This window comes from Anomaloglossus baeobatrachus, chromosome 3 (assembly GCF_048569485.1).
Source record: "Anomaloglossus baeobatrachus isolate aAnoBae1 chromosome 3, aAnoBae1.hap1, whole genome shotgun sequence".
Classification (NCBI taxonomy): domain Eukaryota; kingdom Metazoa; phylum Chordata; class Amphibia; order Anura; family Aromobatidae; genus Anomaloglossus; species Anomaloglossus baeobatrachus.
The window spans coordinates 347,476,136-347,494,461 of NC_134355.1; the positions used below are offsets into that span (position 1 = coordinate 347,476,136).

At 42.8% G+C, this 18,326-nt stretch overlaps 1 protein-coding gene across 1 annotated transcript in view; it reads left to right on the forward strand.

Moving 5' to 3' along the window:
- Nucleotides 1-18,326, forward strand: part of FBXL4 (F-box and leucine rich repeat protein 4) — an 88,020-nt gene that overhangs the window by 44,216 nt on the left and 25,478 nt on the right. The window lies entirely within an intron of this gene.

Sequence of the window (18,326 nt, forward strand, 5' to 3'; positions counted from 1 at the left end):
TAATGTATGTTAATGCCGTGTATTGGAGTAGTTATTCACCTTGTACGGATACTAAGCTCCACATGTTAATTCAAGGCTCCAATCTCACAGCGTCCCTTACCGGCTCAATCTGCACAGACCTTGCTCTGGCGAGTTGCCATTTGGGTAGCATGGCCTTAACACCAGGCACTCAACTGTAATCGTATGTTGGAAAGTTAGCCCGCTGTATTATACAGAGCTCTGCTCAACTGTAAAGCGGGCTTTACACGCTACGATATCGTTAATGTTTTATCGTCAGGGTCACGTTGTTAGTGACGCACATCCTGCGTCATTAACGATATCGCAGCGTGTGACACTTACCAGCGACCTTAAGCGACCTCAAAAATGGTGAAAATTGTTCACCATGGAGAGGTCGTCCCAAAACCAAAAATCGGCAATGGTTGATTATTGATGTTCGTCGCTCCTGCGGCAGCACACATCGCTGTGTGTGACACCACAGGAGCGAGGAACGTCTCCTTACCTGCCGCCGGTCACAATGCGGAAGGAAGGAGGTGGGCGGAATGTTACGTCCCGCTCATCTCCGCCCCTCCGTTTTGATTGGCCGGCCGCTTAGTGACGTCGCTGTGATGCCGAACGTCCCTCCCCCTTGAGGGAGGGATTGTTCAGCAGTCACAGCAACGCCGCCGACCAGGTAAGTGCGTGTGACGCTGCCGTAGCGATAATGTTCGCTGCGGCAGCGATCACATGATATCACATGCACGACGGGGGCGGGTGCTTACACGCTCGATATCGCTAGCAATTGCTAGCGATGTCGTAGCGTGTAAAGCCCACTTTAGGCTATGTGCGCACTAGAAAGTGACTATTTCTTAAGAAAAAAACGGACCCTTTTAAAGAATCCCACACCCACGGTAAAACGCACCAAAACCGCAGCGAAATCCGCATGCAATTTTACCGCGGTTTGCTGCGGATTTACCGTGGATTCTCCACAGGTTGGTCCCTGTGGATTTTTACCATTATTTATGGCAAAAACCACAGGTACCTGCAGAAAAGAAGTAACATGCTCATTAATTCCGCAGCAGAAAATCTACGGGTAAATCCGCGGGTATAAAAAACGCAGTGCGCCCACAGCATTTTTTAAAACCCACAGGATTTTCTGGGGAATGACTGCAGCAATGTTAGACACATTTTCTGCAGCAAATCCGCGGTAAATCCGCAGCGTGCGCACAGGGCCTAAAGGATGTTTCTGGCCACAAGGTAGTTCAGAATAGCTGGAGTGATTCAGGTAAGCTTAGGCTCATGCGTAATTTTTTTTTTTTGCACTTTACTACTTATTTAATTCATCTTTGTGTTAGAACAAAACACCTCATTAGTAATAAGTACTTAAATCGGGGACCAAATGCCTCCTCTTACCCCAAGCTACTTATTTATCATCGTTTATGCTAGATAACAGTCGTCAAACACTGAAAAATTGAAAAAAAAAAAATCGCAACGCATAGCTGCACATAATTTTTGCGACAGTCTTTGGTTTTTTTCCACGGCATTTCAGGCAGCACTACTAAAATAGGAGGGGATGGGGCGTGGTTACACCGCCTGTCAAATTCATCAAAAGAACAAAACAGGATCATAAAGAGGCATTACAAAATCCAAATAATTCAGTGGTTTATTTTTATGCCTTTGAACATATTTAAAGGGGTTGTCCAGTCTAAACCAATAGCATAAGTTTGTGACTGCAGAGTTATAAATTCTCACATTGCTCGCACTTCGCGATGTGAGGATTCGCCGGTTTCAGAGCCGGGAACGGCGATCACGTGGCTGCGTGTATGCGATATACATATTTCCAGGCACATTCTGACTGGAGGGGAGCGGCTTTGCTTAATACTCTTAATTTTTTCATGTTCAGGCAGTGTAGACCTGTTCTTGTCACATTAAAGGGATATTACCAGCTTCAAGATCATATCCCAATATGTATTAGATGTAAAAATATCAGAAAATATCTCAAATTACGTAGAAATGCAGTATAGTTTTCCTGATATAGCCAAGTCACATAAAAGACATTGCAGCTTGGGTATCCATAGTTCCGCCACAAGCAACTAACTGTCACTACATTATCTTGGATACCTAAGCTGCAATGCCCTGCACATGAGGTAAGAGACATGGCTATATCAGGAGAACTATACTACATTTCTAATTGGAGGTATTGGCTAATATTATTATTGTTACACCTACTACATATTGGGATAGGATCTTGGAGATAGGAATACCCCTTTAAATTTGTGACCTATGGACCTAAGCTTCCAACTGTTTCTCTAGAAACATTCAGCATCTTTGCTATTATTTTGTTGCCTTTTTCCATGTTTGTGCAAGGAAATCTCTTAACTTTTTCGACAACTCTCTTGACAACGCAAGAATGTTAGTGAACACGGAGGCCATTGCCTGTATGGAATGAGCTAACCTTCCTCAGGAACGCTGCCAGAAGCTGGTGTCTAGCTATGTATCATTTGTAGCAGGTCGTAACAGCCAAAGTGTGCTTTCCTAAGTATTAAAGATGATTGCCGTGAAGGGATTGAATCATTCCGAGACTGCAGCAGTCAGTAAAAGGGGTGAAACCACTTGATATAGTCGTGTTTAGAGGTATTTACATTGTTCTTGTTTCATTTATTTATTGCAAACAGAACGTTTTGCTAATAAAGTTGATCTGTAATAGGAGTTGAATCATTTTGATTGTAATTGTTCATTCATCTTGATGTGTTCTCTCTGCAATGTCAGTCCCCTGATGTATGTATCGGTCAGATGCTCTATATTGGATTATTACTAATCTTAGGTACTGTGCTTGTGTCAACATACTCTGCAATTGAAAAAGATGTGAATAGATATTGGATACTCCAATGGTCTTAGTTTTCTTATTTTTTTCACCACTTTTTTGGCGTATAAGCTGCAGCCACCACCACCGGGCTCTTATATACAGCATTCTAACATGCTGTATATAAGAGCCCAGGCCGCTGTTAGAACATAAAAAACACTTTATAATACTTACCTAACGGTTGCGCGGTTGGCCAGATGGGTGTCTCCATTCTCTGGTGCCGGCGCCTCCTCTTTCGTCCTCCTTCTCTAGGCATTCAGGTCCTGAGAAGGCGCACTGATCTGCCCTGAGCAGGGCAGATCAAAGTATTGTAGTGCGCCTGCGCAGGACCGGCGAGTGTGTATGAAGTTGGACGCGTAATGCACACAGGAGTCAGAAGGAGGACGAAGATAGCTGAAAGAGGCGGCGCCGGCGCCAGACAACGGAGATTCCCATAAGGCCAACCGAGCGACCGTTAGGTAAGTATTATAAAGTATTTTTTATGTTCTACACCGCGGCCTGGGCTCTTATATACAGCATGTTAGAAATGCTGTATATAATAGCCCATTGGTGGTGGCCGCAGCTTATAGGCCAAAAAAGTGGTGACAGGTTCCCTTTAAAAAGCGTGTTTCTATTAATCCCACCTTGATTTTTTTTTTTTTTTGCTTTTGGGGGTGTGGGATGGCTGCTTCTTGATGTCGGTGGCCAATTCTTTCTAATTTCTGTTCTGCCTTTCAAGGCTTATTCACATTTTAATTGATCTGTATGATTGGATATTACTTTTTTCCTATTTTACTATTTCTGATCATTCATTCCCTTCTCCCTCTGACAATTTTTTTTTTTTTTTTGTTTGCGGCTCGTGGTATAGATTATCCACCATTGCGCAGTCTAGCAGTGGAGGCTGAACATGTGCCAGTGCTTGCAGGCTTTTTTTTTTTTTTTTTGGTTTAGCTTTTAAGTACTGCTCTGAAGAAGGCCTGGATCGTTGTAGTGTGCTCCCAATCCTATCACGTTCAATCTCATGCAAGGAAAACAAGCTGATCCACTCAATTCACCGTTAAAACTCAATAAAAAATGGCTTACATCACATGCACACGTTCAGTATTTGGTGAGTTTTTTTTATTTCCAGTATATGTAAGCCAAAACGAGAAGTGGGTAAAAAATACAGAAGTGGTGCCCGTGTTTCTATTTTACTATCTCTCTGTTTGTTGCTCTCCTGGTTTTTGCTTTCAAATACTGATGTAAAAACTTACCAAATACTCAACGTGTGCACGTAGTTTTACAACGGTCTAAGGGGTACTTTGCACACTACGACATCGCAGGTGCGATGTCGGTGGGGTTAAATCTAAAGTGGCGCACATCCGGCGTCGCTGTCGGTATCGGAGTGTGTAAATCCTTTTTGATACGATTAACGAGCGCAAAAGCGTTGAAATCGTATGATCGGTGTAGCATCGGTAATTTCCATAATTTCGGAAGGACCGATGTTACGATGTAGTTCCTCGTTCCTGCGGCAGCACACATAGCTGTGTGTGAAACCGCAGGAGCGAGGAACATCTCCTACTTGCGGCTCACGCCAGCTATGCGGAAGGAAGGAGGTGGGCGGGATGTTTACGTCCCGCTCATCTCCGCCCCTCCGCTTCTATTGGCCGCCTGCCGTGTGACGTCTCTGTGATGCCGCACGACCCGCCCCCTTAGGAAGGAGGCGGGTCGCCGGCCAGAGCGATGTCGCAGGGCAGGTAAGTGCGTGTGAAGCTGCCGTAGCGATAATATTCGCTACAGCAGCTATCACAAGATATCGTGACAGGGGCGGGGACTATCGCGCTCGACATCGCAAGCGTACCCCTAATACCAATGCATTTCAATCACAATATGCTTTTTCTTAGTCCTGGTCTTACTATTACAACTCTGATGCAGTTACCTTATCTACCCACATCAGAGCACACACATTTCAGGCCTGTGGCGTGAGTGCAGAGTGCCCTTGTGACAATGAGGGGCATATACATGTGTAGTACACAGCACTAAAACAAAACCATTTTGCTAAATATTTATTTACTTCCTGTGTAGCCTGTGTAAAGTAAATTCTCTGAGGCTTGAATAATATATATTGGTGTCAAGTCTTTAAATTTGACACCCCAGATATGCTAAAATAGCTGACTAGGCAAACAAATGTAAATGTAGAGTCAGGTTGTTTTCCGTTCTAGGAAACGGGATCTTATGCCATCCCAGAATAACATGACGTGTTAAGAAAAATATCCCTAGAGCAAAATATCACCTCGAGCCGATACCTTTTTCTATTATTCTTGAGGAAAAAATATCATTATTTGAATGTATCAGCATAGTTATGAGAGCCACCAGCGCTGTCTTCTCCAACACCTACCTGCGCTGTGCTTTGCAAGTCAAAACCGTATTTAGGAAGCACACTGAAAATGTGCAATTGTCAGGCTTGTGTAGGAAAGCAGAAGGTCGGGAAGGTGCTATCACACCATGAGCGTCTCATGTCAGGAGCCAGGGTAGGTAAGCATTACACCTTTCCTAATTAATTCTTTCACAGGTTCCTCTCCTGCATAAAATGTTGGCTTGTAGCAATGATTTACTAGTCCATATATTTCCACATTTACCTATTGACCCCACAGTAAATGACTGTTCCTTTTCACAAATTATCAACTTCTGTCCTTACCTTCACAATAGAGGCTTCACACCTCTTTGTACTGCCACCGAATATACGCTAATATATTATGCTTTTTATTTATTTTTTTTCTTCTTTGCAATAGAGGATCGGTACATTAATTGTGGTGTACATTTACCTGAAGGTATCATTTTCAATACACATGCATCTAGTCTGCACATATTTAATGTAATTCCCAGTTATACCGTATTTTTCGGACTATAAGACGCACCCTGGTTTTAGAGGAGGAAAATTGGAAAATAAAATTTTAAGCAAAAAAATGTGGTCATGACACACTGTTATGGGGCGAGGATCTGCTGCTGACACTGTTATGGAGGTAATGTCCTCAAATTCTCTACTAAGGTACCCCAGCCTGGTAATGATCCTCCTGCCTTGTATATGATCCCCATCCTTGTATATATGTACCCCATCCTGGTATATGCCCTTATCCTGCTATATACTGCCATCCTGGAATATGCCATCTTGCTATATACCCCCATCCTGCTATATACCCGAATCAATCCTGCTATATACCCCATCAATCCTGCTATATACCCCCATCCATCCTGCTATATACCCTCATCCATCCTGCTATTTGGCCCTATCCTGCTATATACCCCCATCCATCCTGCTATATGGCCTTATCCTGCTATATACCCCCATCCTGCTATATGCCATGTATCCTGTGTCAAACAAAAAAAACCCAAATGTTTATATTCCCCTTTCTTCGCTCCATGCAGCATTGCTCCTCCCCCTGTCTGTGGCGGCAGCAGCACCGCTGATCTGTGTGGAGCCAGTCACTGTTGTCTGCAGCATCGCTCCTCTTCCTGTCAGCTGACCTGCGTGGAGACTAGCGGCGCGCACCGCGAAGACATCATCGCTGTGCTCATCTCTCTCTGCACACAGATCAGCTGACCGGCACAGACAGGAGGATCGCGATGCTTGCAGGGAAGTGACCAGTGAGTATACCGTAATATTCACTGCGCCCCGCGCTGATGATGATGCGCGGGGGGCAGTGAATACAGCCGCACATGATCACTCCAGGCTGTAGTTGCCAGGGGTGATCATGCAGGCCGGCTGTTAATTATGCGCTCACCACGCGCCCACCTGTCAGCGCTGGTTTCAGTGCTGAGCGATGATGGGCGGGAGGACGGGCGTGCATATGTAATGAGCGGGCCCACGTGGCCACGGCAGGCGCTGCTACAGCCTGCTCATTCCCCCGATGACCCGCTCCACCGCAGCACCCTCATTCCCCGCAGCCACATTCAGACTATAAGATGCACCCCCCACTTTCCCCCTACATTTGGGGGGGGGAAGTGCGTCTTATAGTCCGGAAAATACGGCAATTCTCCACTATTCATGTGATTTCGCTCCAGTTAGGTCTCAAGCAGACACTTTCAAGCTAGAAGTGGACCCACTTCTAGCAGTGCATTAGAAGATTATCATCATTCTGTGGTCAGTGTGTCAGTTTTTACCATACGTGTGTCATCACAATGGGAGGTTTCTCAAGCTTTCCCTAGTAATCAGTAAATGACCGGCAGCACTACAATGCCGTCAGTGTGCTGTCCACGTTCTTCATTGACCCATATACTTACATTGGCGAGTTGGAGCTATTTCTTTGATCAGAAGTGGATGTGTAGGGTTAAAAAAAAACAAACAAACATGAACATAGAAAAAAAATTATACTCTGTTTATATCTATTGGGCCACATGCACACGTTGAGTGTTTTACCTCAGTATTTGCAAGACCCTGTGCACATGTTGAGTATTTAGTGAGTTTTTACCTCAGTATTTGTAAGGCCATGTGCACACGGTGAGTGTTTGGAGAGTTTTATACCTCATTATTTGTAGCTGAAACCAGGAGAGGGTAATTAATACAGAAGTGGTGCCCATGTTTCTATTATTCCTCTGATTGCTTCACTCCTGGATTTGGTTACAAATACTGAGGTAAAAACTCACCAATTATACAACGTCTGCACGTGGCCTTACAAATACTGAGGTAAAAACTCACCAATTGCACAACGTCTGCACGTGGCCTTACAAATACTGAGGTAAAAACTCACCAATTATACAACGTCTGCACGTGGCTTTACAAATACTGAGGTAAAAACTCACCAATTATACAACGTCTGCATGTGGCCTTACAAATACTGAGGTAAAAACTCACCAATTGCACAACGTCTGCACGTGGCCTTACAAATACTGAGGTAAAAACTCACCAATTATACAACGTCTGCACGTGGCCTTACAAATACTGAGGTAAAAACTCACCAATTGCACAACGTCTGCACGTGGCCTTACAAATACTGAGGTAAAAACTCACCAATTATACAACGTCTGCACGTGGCCTTACAAATACTGAGGTAAAAACTCACCAATTATATAACGTCTGCACGTGGCCTTACAAATACTGAGGTAAAAACTCACCAATTATACAACGTCTGCACGTGGCTTTACAAATACTGAGGTAAAAACTCACCAATTGCACAACGTCTGCACGTGGCCTTACAAATACTGAGGTAAAAACTCACCAATTGCACAACGTCTGCACGTGGCCTTACAAATACTGAGGTAAAAACTCACCAATTATACAACGTCTGCACGTGGCTTTACAAATACTGAGGTAAAAACTCACCAATTGCACAACGTCTGCACGTGGCCTTACAAATACTGAGGTAAAAACTCACCAATTATACAACGTCTGCACGTGGCCTTACAAATACTGAGGTAAAAACTCACCAATTATACAACGTCTGCACGTGGTCTTACAAATACTGAGGTAAAAACTCACCAGATACTTAACGTGTACACGTGGCTTTAGGGTATGTGCACATGTTGAGTATTTGTAGCAGATTTTTCAAGAAAAAAAAGCAGCTACATTTTTTTATTCATTTTTTTTATGCATTCATTTGAATGAAAAACTATGAAAGAAGAAACGACATGCTGCAGATTTGTAAAATAAACAAAAACGTTGAAAAAGGCACTAAAAGAATAGAATAAAAACAGTATGTGCATGATATTTTAGAAACCTCCGTAATTTTGCTAAGATTTTTTGCAGAGCGTTTTTTTTTTTTTTTGCACGTTAAAAACTGTAAATACTTTACCTTTTGGTTTTGATTTGTAAATAAGAAAAATAGAAAAATCCAGTGGGAAAAAATGTATTGAAAACGTTTTTCTACAATTAAAAAATAGTCTCTATTAGGCCCCCTTCAGGGCTCATGCGCACGATGCATACTTACATGCATTTACGCTGCGTATTGCACTGCAGCGTAAATGCATGCGTCCTGCATCCCCTGCACAATCTATGAACATTGTGCATGAGATGGGCGGACGTTGCTTTTTTGAACGCAGCGATTTGGGTGCTAAAATTTTGACCCAAATCCGTGCGTTCATAAAAGCAGCATGTCCATTATCTGTGCGTTCTGGATGCAGCTCCCACTCTGTCTATGGTGGGGGCAGCAGCCATAGCGCATGAAATCGGCTTTTGTTAACAAAAATACTGCGTTCATTAAGCAGTTTTTTTCTGCAGCGATTTGAAGCGCACATGTGCTGTCAAATCACTGCAGAAGAATCAGCAGTTACGTGCGCATGAGCCCTCGCACGTCCGTGTCTCCGGTACGTGTTTGGCCCGTTTCCTCACGTGCCGGAGACACGGGCACACACAGACCAATTAAAATCAATGGGTCTGCGCACACGTGCGTGTTTTGCTATGGATCGTGTGTACGTGTGTAGCATACGTCGGCTCCACACGTAGACATGTCCGTTTTTCTCCGGCATCACGGGTTTCACACGGACCGCATGGATGTGATCCGTGTGACACCCACCGGAGTAAACACACGTGTTTGTAAAAAAAAAAAAAAAAAAATTCTATACTCACGTTCTCCAGCACTGCTGTCTCTGCCGCTGCTGTCACTTGCTTCCGACCCCCGCTCATTGAATATTTACTCCACTGCAGGCCGGAAGCAGCAGCAGCAGCGGGGAGTCAGCAGGACCAGAGACCGGAGATCAGCACCACGGACAGCGATTCCAGGGACAGGTGAGCAGGAAGTTCCAGTTCTCCGTGTGTTATCACGGAGAACACACGTTGTGCCATAAAAAACGGCACACAGAGGACAATACGCACCTTTGACACGTCCGTAAAAAACGTGCGTGATTTTCACGGACGTGTGAAGGGGGCCTTATACAAGTTTTAAAATCTAATGCTCCACAGTCTGGGGCAGATAAAGAGGTGTTGGTGACACAGGACTACTTGTTTCAGTATTGGTGAGACAACGCTGAAACGCGTAGTCCTGTGTGACCAACACCTCTTTATCTGCCCCAGACTGTGGAACATTAGATTTTAAAATTTGTATGATAAAGACTATTTTTTAATTTAAAGAAAAAACTTTTCCAATACATTTTTCCGCTGTATTTTTTCTTGTCTCTGAATCAAGTGGCTGGCTCCCACCCCTCTCCATGCGGATCTCCATGTGTAAATTCCTTGGACGTATTCTACGGACACCGGTAAGCTGGCAAACGTTTGTATATTACGATTTGTAAAGGCACATTTAAATTTCAGTATGTGACAAAACGGACAACCAGTTATTATAAAGGTTGTAGACTTTTTGGCAAGAACCAAAAGATAAAGATAAAGGGTAAAGTAAGTTCAATAAAAGTCTCTGAAAACCTTCTGCAGTCTACAGCTCTCACTTGTTTCACTAAGACAATGGCCCAAGTCATAAAATCTATTGCTGCTTGTCCGAAACCCTTAGTAAATTCTGTGATTGATTTAATGATACAGATATATTGTCACTAGATAGAATTTTTATATCTTTACTACAATCTTGTTCTGCCTCCATAAGTAGCACAAGTATCTTATGTGCTTCCAAAAAAGAGAAGTGTTCTAGTTTTATCTTACCAGACTAGCAGATTTTATATGTTAGGGCTGCTTCTCACTTGCGAGTTTCTCGCAGTAGAGCAATGCGAGAAAATCTCACATTGAAATCGGACACATGTTAGTCAATGATTCAGCTCTCATCTGCGATTTTTTTCTCAGTCCAAATCGGAGCGAGAAAAAAATCGCAGCATGCTGCTTTTTTGCGAGTTTCTCGCACCATTTGTCCCAATGATTTCCTATGGGAGGGGATTAAAAGTAGGATCACACACGCGCACCAGCGTTCACATTTGCGAGTGTGGCAGTAACTTCGCTCATTAACTATTCAACAGATGAATGTGAAATCACATTCCCATAGGTTAATTAAATGACACATGTGTAATCACTTTTATCTAATTAAGATGTTGCATGAAACTAGCATCGCAAATGCGACACCCACGCGAGCAAAAAGCATCGCACTTGCGTTGCACTCGCACCTAACAGGAACTAAAATCAGCCGAGTATTTTTCAGCCCAGTCGGACCGATTTTACTCGCATAGATGTGTTTCCAGCCTTATTGCCTAACTTGGTCCTGGTAAAATATTTTGTTAAACGCGCTCCTTACTCATCGCTCACACTCATTTTATAGCTCATTCTACGCCATTGAATAATACTATGTGCTCTTGATAGTAAGAGCTGCTCATCCAACTGAAAGCAGAGACGTAAACCAAACCTGTCAATCAGGAGTGCACCATCCTCCAGCAAGCAGAAAGGCGGCAGGTAGGAGAGTGGTTTCATAATGGGGTATTGTCATATTCAGGAGAAGTTACATTACAAATTGTCTTTCTTCCATTACTCCTTGTGCTAATATAAAAAATGTGGTTTTTTTTTTTTGTTTTTTTTTTTTTTTACTATTACAGGCCACTGTTACAAAAAAATATGGCTACACTCCTATAGGTCACCTGTTGGGGGTTCTGCTTTTTTTTTTTTTTTTTTTTTTTTTACCTCAAAGGCAATAGACAGTTGAATCTGAACTGTTCCACACAAATGCCTCAGTCAGAGACTCAAATCTATATTTAAATCGAACATGTCATGTGGAAAAAAAAAAACGATATTAACCTGCAGGTATGGTGTTAATCTGCAGGTTAATAGTGCGTTGACTGCATGGTTTCAAAACACTGAGAGCTCCCAGCTGCCGGGAAGTAATTAACTTTATACCTCACCACAGCCTCGGGCTTTCAGGCATAGGAGAGTGGCCAGTGCGGCTTCAGTAACCGTACAGTGCATGTTGAGCGGCCGCTAAAACTACATAATTGATTATGTTGCATGCTCCTGAGCCAGCTACATACATCACAACTAATTCTAGGAAGTGTTTGTACAGCTCTAGTTTAAAGGGGCTGACAACTGCTCTTGATTGTGGGCTTTATCCTTGTGCCTTATTAAATTTTCAATGTGACGTTAAAGCTCCCGCAGTCTTGCAGTGGCAAATGCAATACTCATCTGTAAGACAGTCAGGGATCGTGGGGAGAAGACAGAAGTGTTTAATTACCGATCCTGTCTTCTCTTCTCTTCTCTGCATGCTTCATAGCACCCACTGAGGGGAAAGAAAACTACTAAAAGAAAAAACATGGTCACCAGAGATCGTTTGGTGGTCAGATTATACAACAGCTGCAAAAAAAAAATATTCTAAGTGAACTTGTCCTTTTGTAATCAAAATGTAATCTATTCCTGCAGGCACCATGTTAAAGAGCAGGGAGAGCTGAGCAGATTTATATATAGTTTTCTGAGAAAAGATTTAGTGCAATCTGTTTTTATTGATTTAAAGAGATTATCCTGTACCATAACTAATTTTTTTTCCAGATATCTTGCTATTATGTGTGTCTCAAAATATTCATTATCTTATTTTAACAATATTACCTTTTTATCAGGAGCTTATCAATAGATTCAAAGGAGCTTATCTCTCTGCTATATCTGAGCGTCTCTGCTCTGTAATGGACTAGTCACACACAACGACTTACCAGCGATCCCGACAACGATATGACGTGATGAGGATCGCTGGTAAGTCGCTGGGAGGTCGCTGGTGAGATGTCACACAGTCAGACCTTACCAACGACGCAGTAACGACAGTAGCGACCTGTATAACGATCTCGGCGGTCATTGGGACCCTCTCACACAATGTCAAACACAGTGATGCGTCCTGCCCAGCAGGACATAGTCTTTGAAGAAAATGGTCCGGACCATGCTGCAACGACTAGCGATCTCACAGCAGGGGCCTGATCGCTGGTAGGTGTCACACATAACGAGATCGCTGGTGAGATCGCTGCTGCGTCACAGAAACAGTGACTCAGCAACGATCTCGTTAGCGATCTCGTTGTGTGTGACGGGGCCTTAACATGTGATTATCTCCGCTCTGATACATATGAGTGATTCGGTCAGATGTAGCAGAGCTGTGATTCTCAGATTTAGCAGAGCGATAAGCTCCTTTGAATCTTCTTACCAGCGTGCTGCACTGAAGTCGGGTATTCCCTTGCTGGGATTGCAGGGACTCCTTTGTCAGCCGGGCTCTTTCTGAAAGTCTATTCAGTGCGCGTAGTAGCAGACAAATTCAACATCCCAGGTGCACGCATAAACTTTTTCATTTTATTTATGCTTGTGCTGGATTTTCTTGATTTTTATCTATTCAGCGCGTGCTTGTATCAACTAGTATCTAGTTGGCATGCGGTGAAACACTGCCCACAGCCCAGTTAATTAGGTTGAGTGGCCACACAAGGTGGTGATGTAACGTCAACTTCCACAGCCCGGAAATTGACTAGACCTCACCGGATATCAGTGGCCGTAACAGTCAAGGGTCACATGATTGGCATGGAGCTAGCAGTGATTGCGTTGCTCAGTGCCAAAATTTAAAAACTATGGTATTTCAAAAGATACTTGATTTATTTAGCTAAATTAATGTGTAAAAGTTAGAAAGTAGTAGACAACCTCTTTAAGCCTCTGCTCTTTCTGGGATTTTCGATCCAGTGGGTGGGCTTTATCAGTGATTGACAGCTAAATCACTTTGTGCATACTGTTACACAAAAAGCTGTCAGTCACTGACCACTGAACCAAAAATACTAGAAAGAGCAGAGTTTAAAGGGAACCTGTCACCACTTTTTTGGCCTATAAGCTGCGGCCACCACCACCGGACTCTTATACACAGCATGTTAGAATGCTGTATATAAGAGCCCAGGCCAGGGGTGTAACATAAAAAGCACTTTAATACTTACCTAACAGTCGCTGCGTTGGGCCTTATGGGCCGTCTCCGTTGTCCGGTGCCAGCGCCTCTTTCAGCCATCTTCGTCCTCTTTCTGAAGCCTGGGTGCTTGACGCGTCTACATCATACACACTCGCACTACAATACTTTGATCTGCCCTGCTCAAAGCAGATCAGAGTGCGCCTGCTCAGGACCTGAATGTTGGCGAGTGTGTATGACATCGGACCCGTCATGCACCGCGGCTAGAGAAGAAGAACAAAGATGGACAAAAGAGCCGGCGCCGGACAACGGAGGCGCCCATAAGGCCCACCGCGCGACCGTTAGGTAAGTATTATAAAGTGTTTGTTATACCTGCGGCCTGGGCTCTTATAAACAGCATGTTAAAATGCTGTATATAAGAGCCCGGTGGTGGTGGCCGCAGCTTATAGGCCTAAAAAAGTGGTGACAGGTTCCCTTTAAATTAATAAAAAACAATTTCTTTCTAGAGCCTCAATTCCAAAAAAGTTGGAACTGTGGAAAGTAAAAAATGTAATGAAAGCAAGAATGTAATGTTTTATAAGAGATTTCCAAATCAATAGAACACATCAGAAGTTGAAAGTCAGACATTTTCCATTCTATATAGAAAAATTAACCCATTTAGAAATTTATGTGAGTAAAACATCTCAAATAAGTGGGGACAGAGCCAGTGTAGTGTAGCATCGCCTATTCTTTTTACAACACTCTAATCCTGTGGGAAGTGAGGAGACCAATTTGTTGAGTTTCGGGAGAGGAATGTTTTCCCATCATTGTCTGATGCAGGATTTTAGCTCCTCAATAGTCCTGGGTCTTCTTTACCAGAGTTTTTGTTTCTTGATGGGCCAAATATCTTCTATTGGTGAACGTTCTGGACTGACGGCTCCAGTTCATCACCCAAGATTTCCAAATCATTGCATTCTTATTTTCTTTACATCTTATACAACATTCCGACTTTTTGGGAATTGGGTTTGTATATTTGTGTTGTCTTTCAAAAAAAACGTTATTTATATGTACCCCAATATAGCGATGAAAATAATACAATTTTTCCTTCTTAAAAGAAAGCCTCATATAGTCATGTCAATGAAAAATTATAGCTGCTGCAAGGAGTGAAAAAAAAAATTGCTGGTCATTAAGGCCAATTAAGGTCTGGTCACTCAGGGGATAAAGGAGTGATCCCGTGAACTGAGAAAGAAATGTTTCTGGAGTTTTGCACATGATCATTTTTACCATATCCAGTGCAAATTTTCCACCCCTTATAGCTTGTTGTCTCACTTCTCTGCAGTCTTGGTTGTTTCAATTTCTATGAGTGGGAAGCAGCTTGTCCCTTGTGACCCAGAAGTGGCAGAGTTCCCAGGAGTGTTTTGTAGTCATGTTCTCTTCCCCTGTCCCATACCCCTGACCTGCAGAAATATCATACATCTATGGTACCTATCGTACTTTTCTTCTCCATAATCTTCTGTCATCCTCATTTATTAAATCTAGCTTTAAGCCGAATTGCTCTACTCAAAACCTGATAGAATTGATTTCTTCAATGCTTGATCTCTTACTAGCATGAAGGCTAAACACAGGGCAGTGAAGCTACTGAGCATGTCCATCCACCACTGAATGAAGTAGATGGAAGACCTATAAGCCGCCCACAGAAGAAACAGCAATGTGGTCTGCAATAGACAAAAATATTGTTTTATACAGTAGCAGAGCTGGAAATACAGAAAAGTGCAATAGGGTCTTGACTATGTAAATACAATTGTATAAAGTACCAATTCACTCTCCTGGAATGGTTGTGAGAGCACAACTCTTGTACAGGGTTCAATGAAAATGGCTGCTGCCGGTTCATAGTTAATGCAATGAAGGAAGGGAGAAAGTGAATGTGATCCGCTCTGCCATCAGTACAAGAAAGCTCAGAAGACACAGTGCGGAAGACTTTCCGGTTTATTAGGCTACGTTTTTTGAAACCCACTGGTTTCTTCATGAGGACAAACCACCGGTGGGTTTTGAAACTCAAAGCCTCCAATAAACCACAAGTCTTCCGCCTTACGTCTTCTGAGCCTTCTTGCACTGCTGTCAGTGCCATCACCTCCACTTTCTTCCTTCATTCATTATAGGCTAAAATATAACATGCATACAAAACTGCATACTTTTTAATAGATGTGTATTGCAATTACACTTCCTTTTGATGTGCCTTAGGCCCCTTTCACGTTGCGTTTCAGTGTGTCCGTCGGGGCATATGTCCAAAATCCCGCCCCTCCCCCCACAAAACGTGTTTCGGACATATGCACCGACAGGACAATTGAGTATAATGGAGCAGACAGAGTAAGTGTATGCTCTGTCTTGCACCATTTTCGGGTCTATACGCTTTCTGCAGGTGGATGCCCAGACGTAGCAGACTACGTTCGGGTGTCCATCTGCAGAAAGTGTGTAGACCCAAAAATGGTGCAAGACAGAGCATAAGCTTGCTCTGTGTGCTCCATTATACTCAATGGCCCTGTCGGCGCATACATCCGAAACACGTTTTGTGGGGGGGGGGGCGGGATTTCAGACGTAGGCCCCGACAGAGCCAATGAAACGCAATGTGAAAGGGGCCTTATTGACATTTTCTAGGACAAGTCCTTTAAGTGGGAGTAAACTAAAATCACTGAATAACCTGTTACCAGGTCAAAAATGGCCATTTTCAGTCTAACTAATTTCTTAAAAAACTTCATGTCTACATTTATTCAATATATACAGTCATATGAAAACAGTTTGGGCACCCCTATTAATGTTAACCTTTTTTCTTTAACAATTTGGGTTTTTGCAACAGCTATTTCAGTTTCATATATCTAATAACTGATGGACTCAGTAATATTTCTGGATTGAAATGAGGTTTATTGTACTAACAGAAAATGTGCAATCCGCATTTAAACAAAATTTGACCGGTGCAAAAGTATGGGCACCTCAACATAAAAGTGACATTAATATTTTGTAGATCCTCCTTTTGCAAAAATAACAGCCTCTAGTCGCTTCCTGTAGCTTTTAATGAGTTCCTGGATCCTGGATGAAGGTATATTTGACTATTCCTGTTTGCAAAACAATTCCAGTTCAGTTAAGTTTGATGGTCGCCGAGCATGGACAGCACGCTTCAAATCATCCCACGGATCTTCAATGATATTCAGGTCTGGGCCTGGAATGGCCATTCCAGAACATTGTAATTGTTCCTCTGCATGAATGCCTGAGTAGATTTGGAGCAGTGTTTTGGATCATTGTCTTGCTGAAATATCCATCCCCTGCATAACTTCAACTTCATCACTGATTCTTGCACATTATTGTCAAGAATCTGCTGATACTGAGTTGAATCCATGCGACCCTCAACTTTAACAAGATTCCCGGTGCCGGCATTGGCCACACAGCCCCAAAGCATGATGGAACCTCCACCAAATTTTATTGTGGGTAGCAAGTGCTTTTCTTGGAATGCCGTGTTTTTTTGCCTCCATGCATAATGCCTTTTTGTATGACCAAACAACTCAATCTTTGTTTCATCAGTCCACAGGACCTTCTTCCAAAATGTAACTGGCATGTCCAAATGTGCTTTTGCATACCTCAGGTGACTCTGTTTGTGGCGTACTTGCAGAAAGGCTTGTTTCGCATCACTCTCCCATACATCTTCTCCTTGTGTAACGTGCGCTGTATTATTGACCGATGCACATTGACACCATCTGCAGCAAGATGATGCTGCAGGTCTTTGGAGGTGGTCTGTGGATTGTCCTTGACTGTTCTCACCATTCTTCTTCTCTGCCTTTCTGATATTTTTCTTGGCCTGCCACTTCTGGGCTTAACAAGAACTGTACCTGTGTTCTTCCATTTCCTTACTATGTTCCTCACAGTGGAAACTGACAGTTTAAATCTCTGAGACAATTTTTTGTATCCTTCCCCTGAACAACTATGTTGAATAACGTTTGTTTTCAGATCATTTGAGAGTTGTTTTGAGGAGCCCATGATGCCACTCTTCATAGGAGATTCAAATAGGAGAACAACTTGCAAGTGGCCACCTTAAATACCTTTTCTCATGATTGGATACACCTGCCTATGAAGTTCAAAGCTCAATGACGTTACAAAACCAATTTAATGCTTTAGTAAGTCAGTAAAAAGTAGTTAGGAGTGTTCAAATCGAGAAATTGATAAGGGTGCCCATACTTTTGCACTTGTCAAATTTTGTTTAAATGCGGATTGCACATTTTCTGTTAGTACAATAAACCTCATTTCAATCCAGAAATATTACTCAGTCCATCAGTTATTAGATATATGAAACTGAAATAGCTGTTGCAAAAACCCAAATTGTTCTAAAGAAAAAGGTTAACATTAATAGGGGTGCCCAAACTTTTTCGTATGACTGTAGGACTAGTTTAACACATGTTGACCCTGTAGTGTCAGACTGGGGCGGCAAGGGCCCACCAGTAACATTGACTCTTGAGGCACACAGTTCAGCAAATATTACTTGACCCTCTTTCAGAAATTTCCCTCTGCTTTTTGTATATAAACACTTAGTGATTTGTTTGAATGATCAGATGCTGCTTTTGTCTGTACATAGAGAATCAAATGTATTGGGTCAACTACTGCTCATGTTGAAGAATATGTATCTCACTCCTACACAGAGGCCCACCGGGGGTTCATCTATTCCCCTGTGGATCAGTATGAGCCTTAGTGGTTGGCTCCAAAAAAAGGGCAAATGCTAAAAATATTACAGTGAACATTCT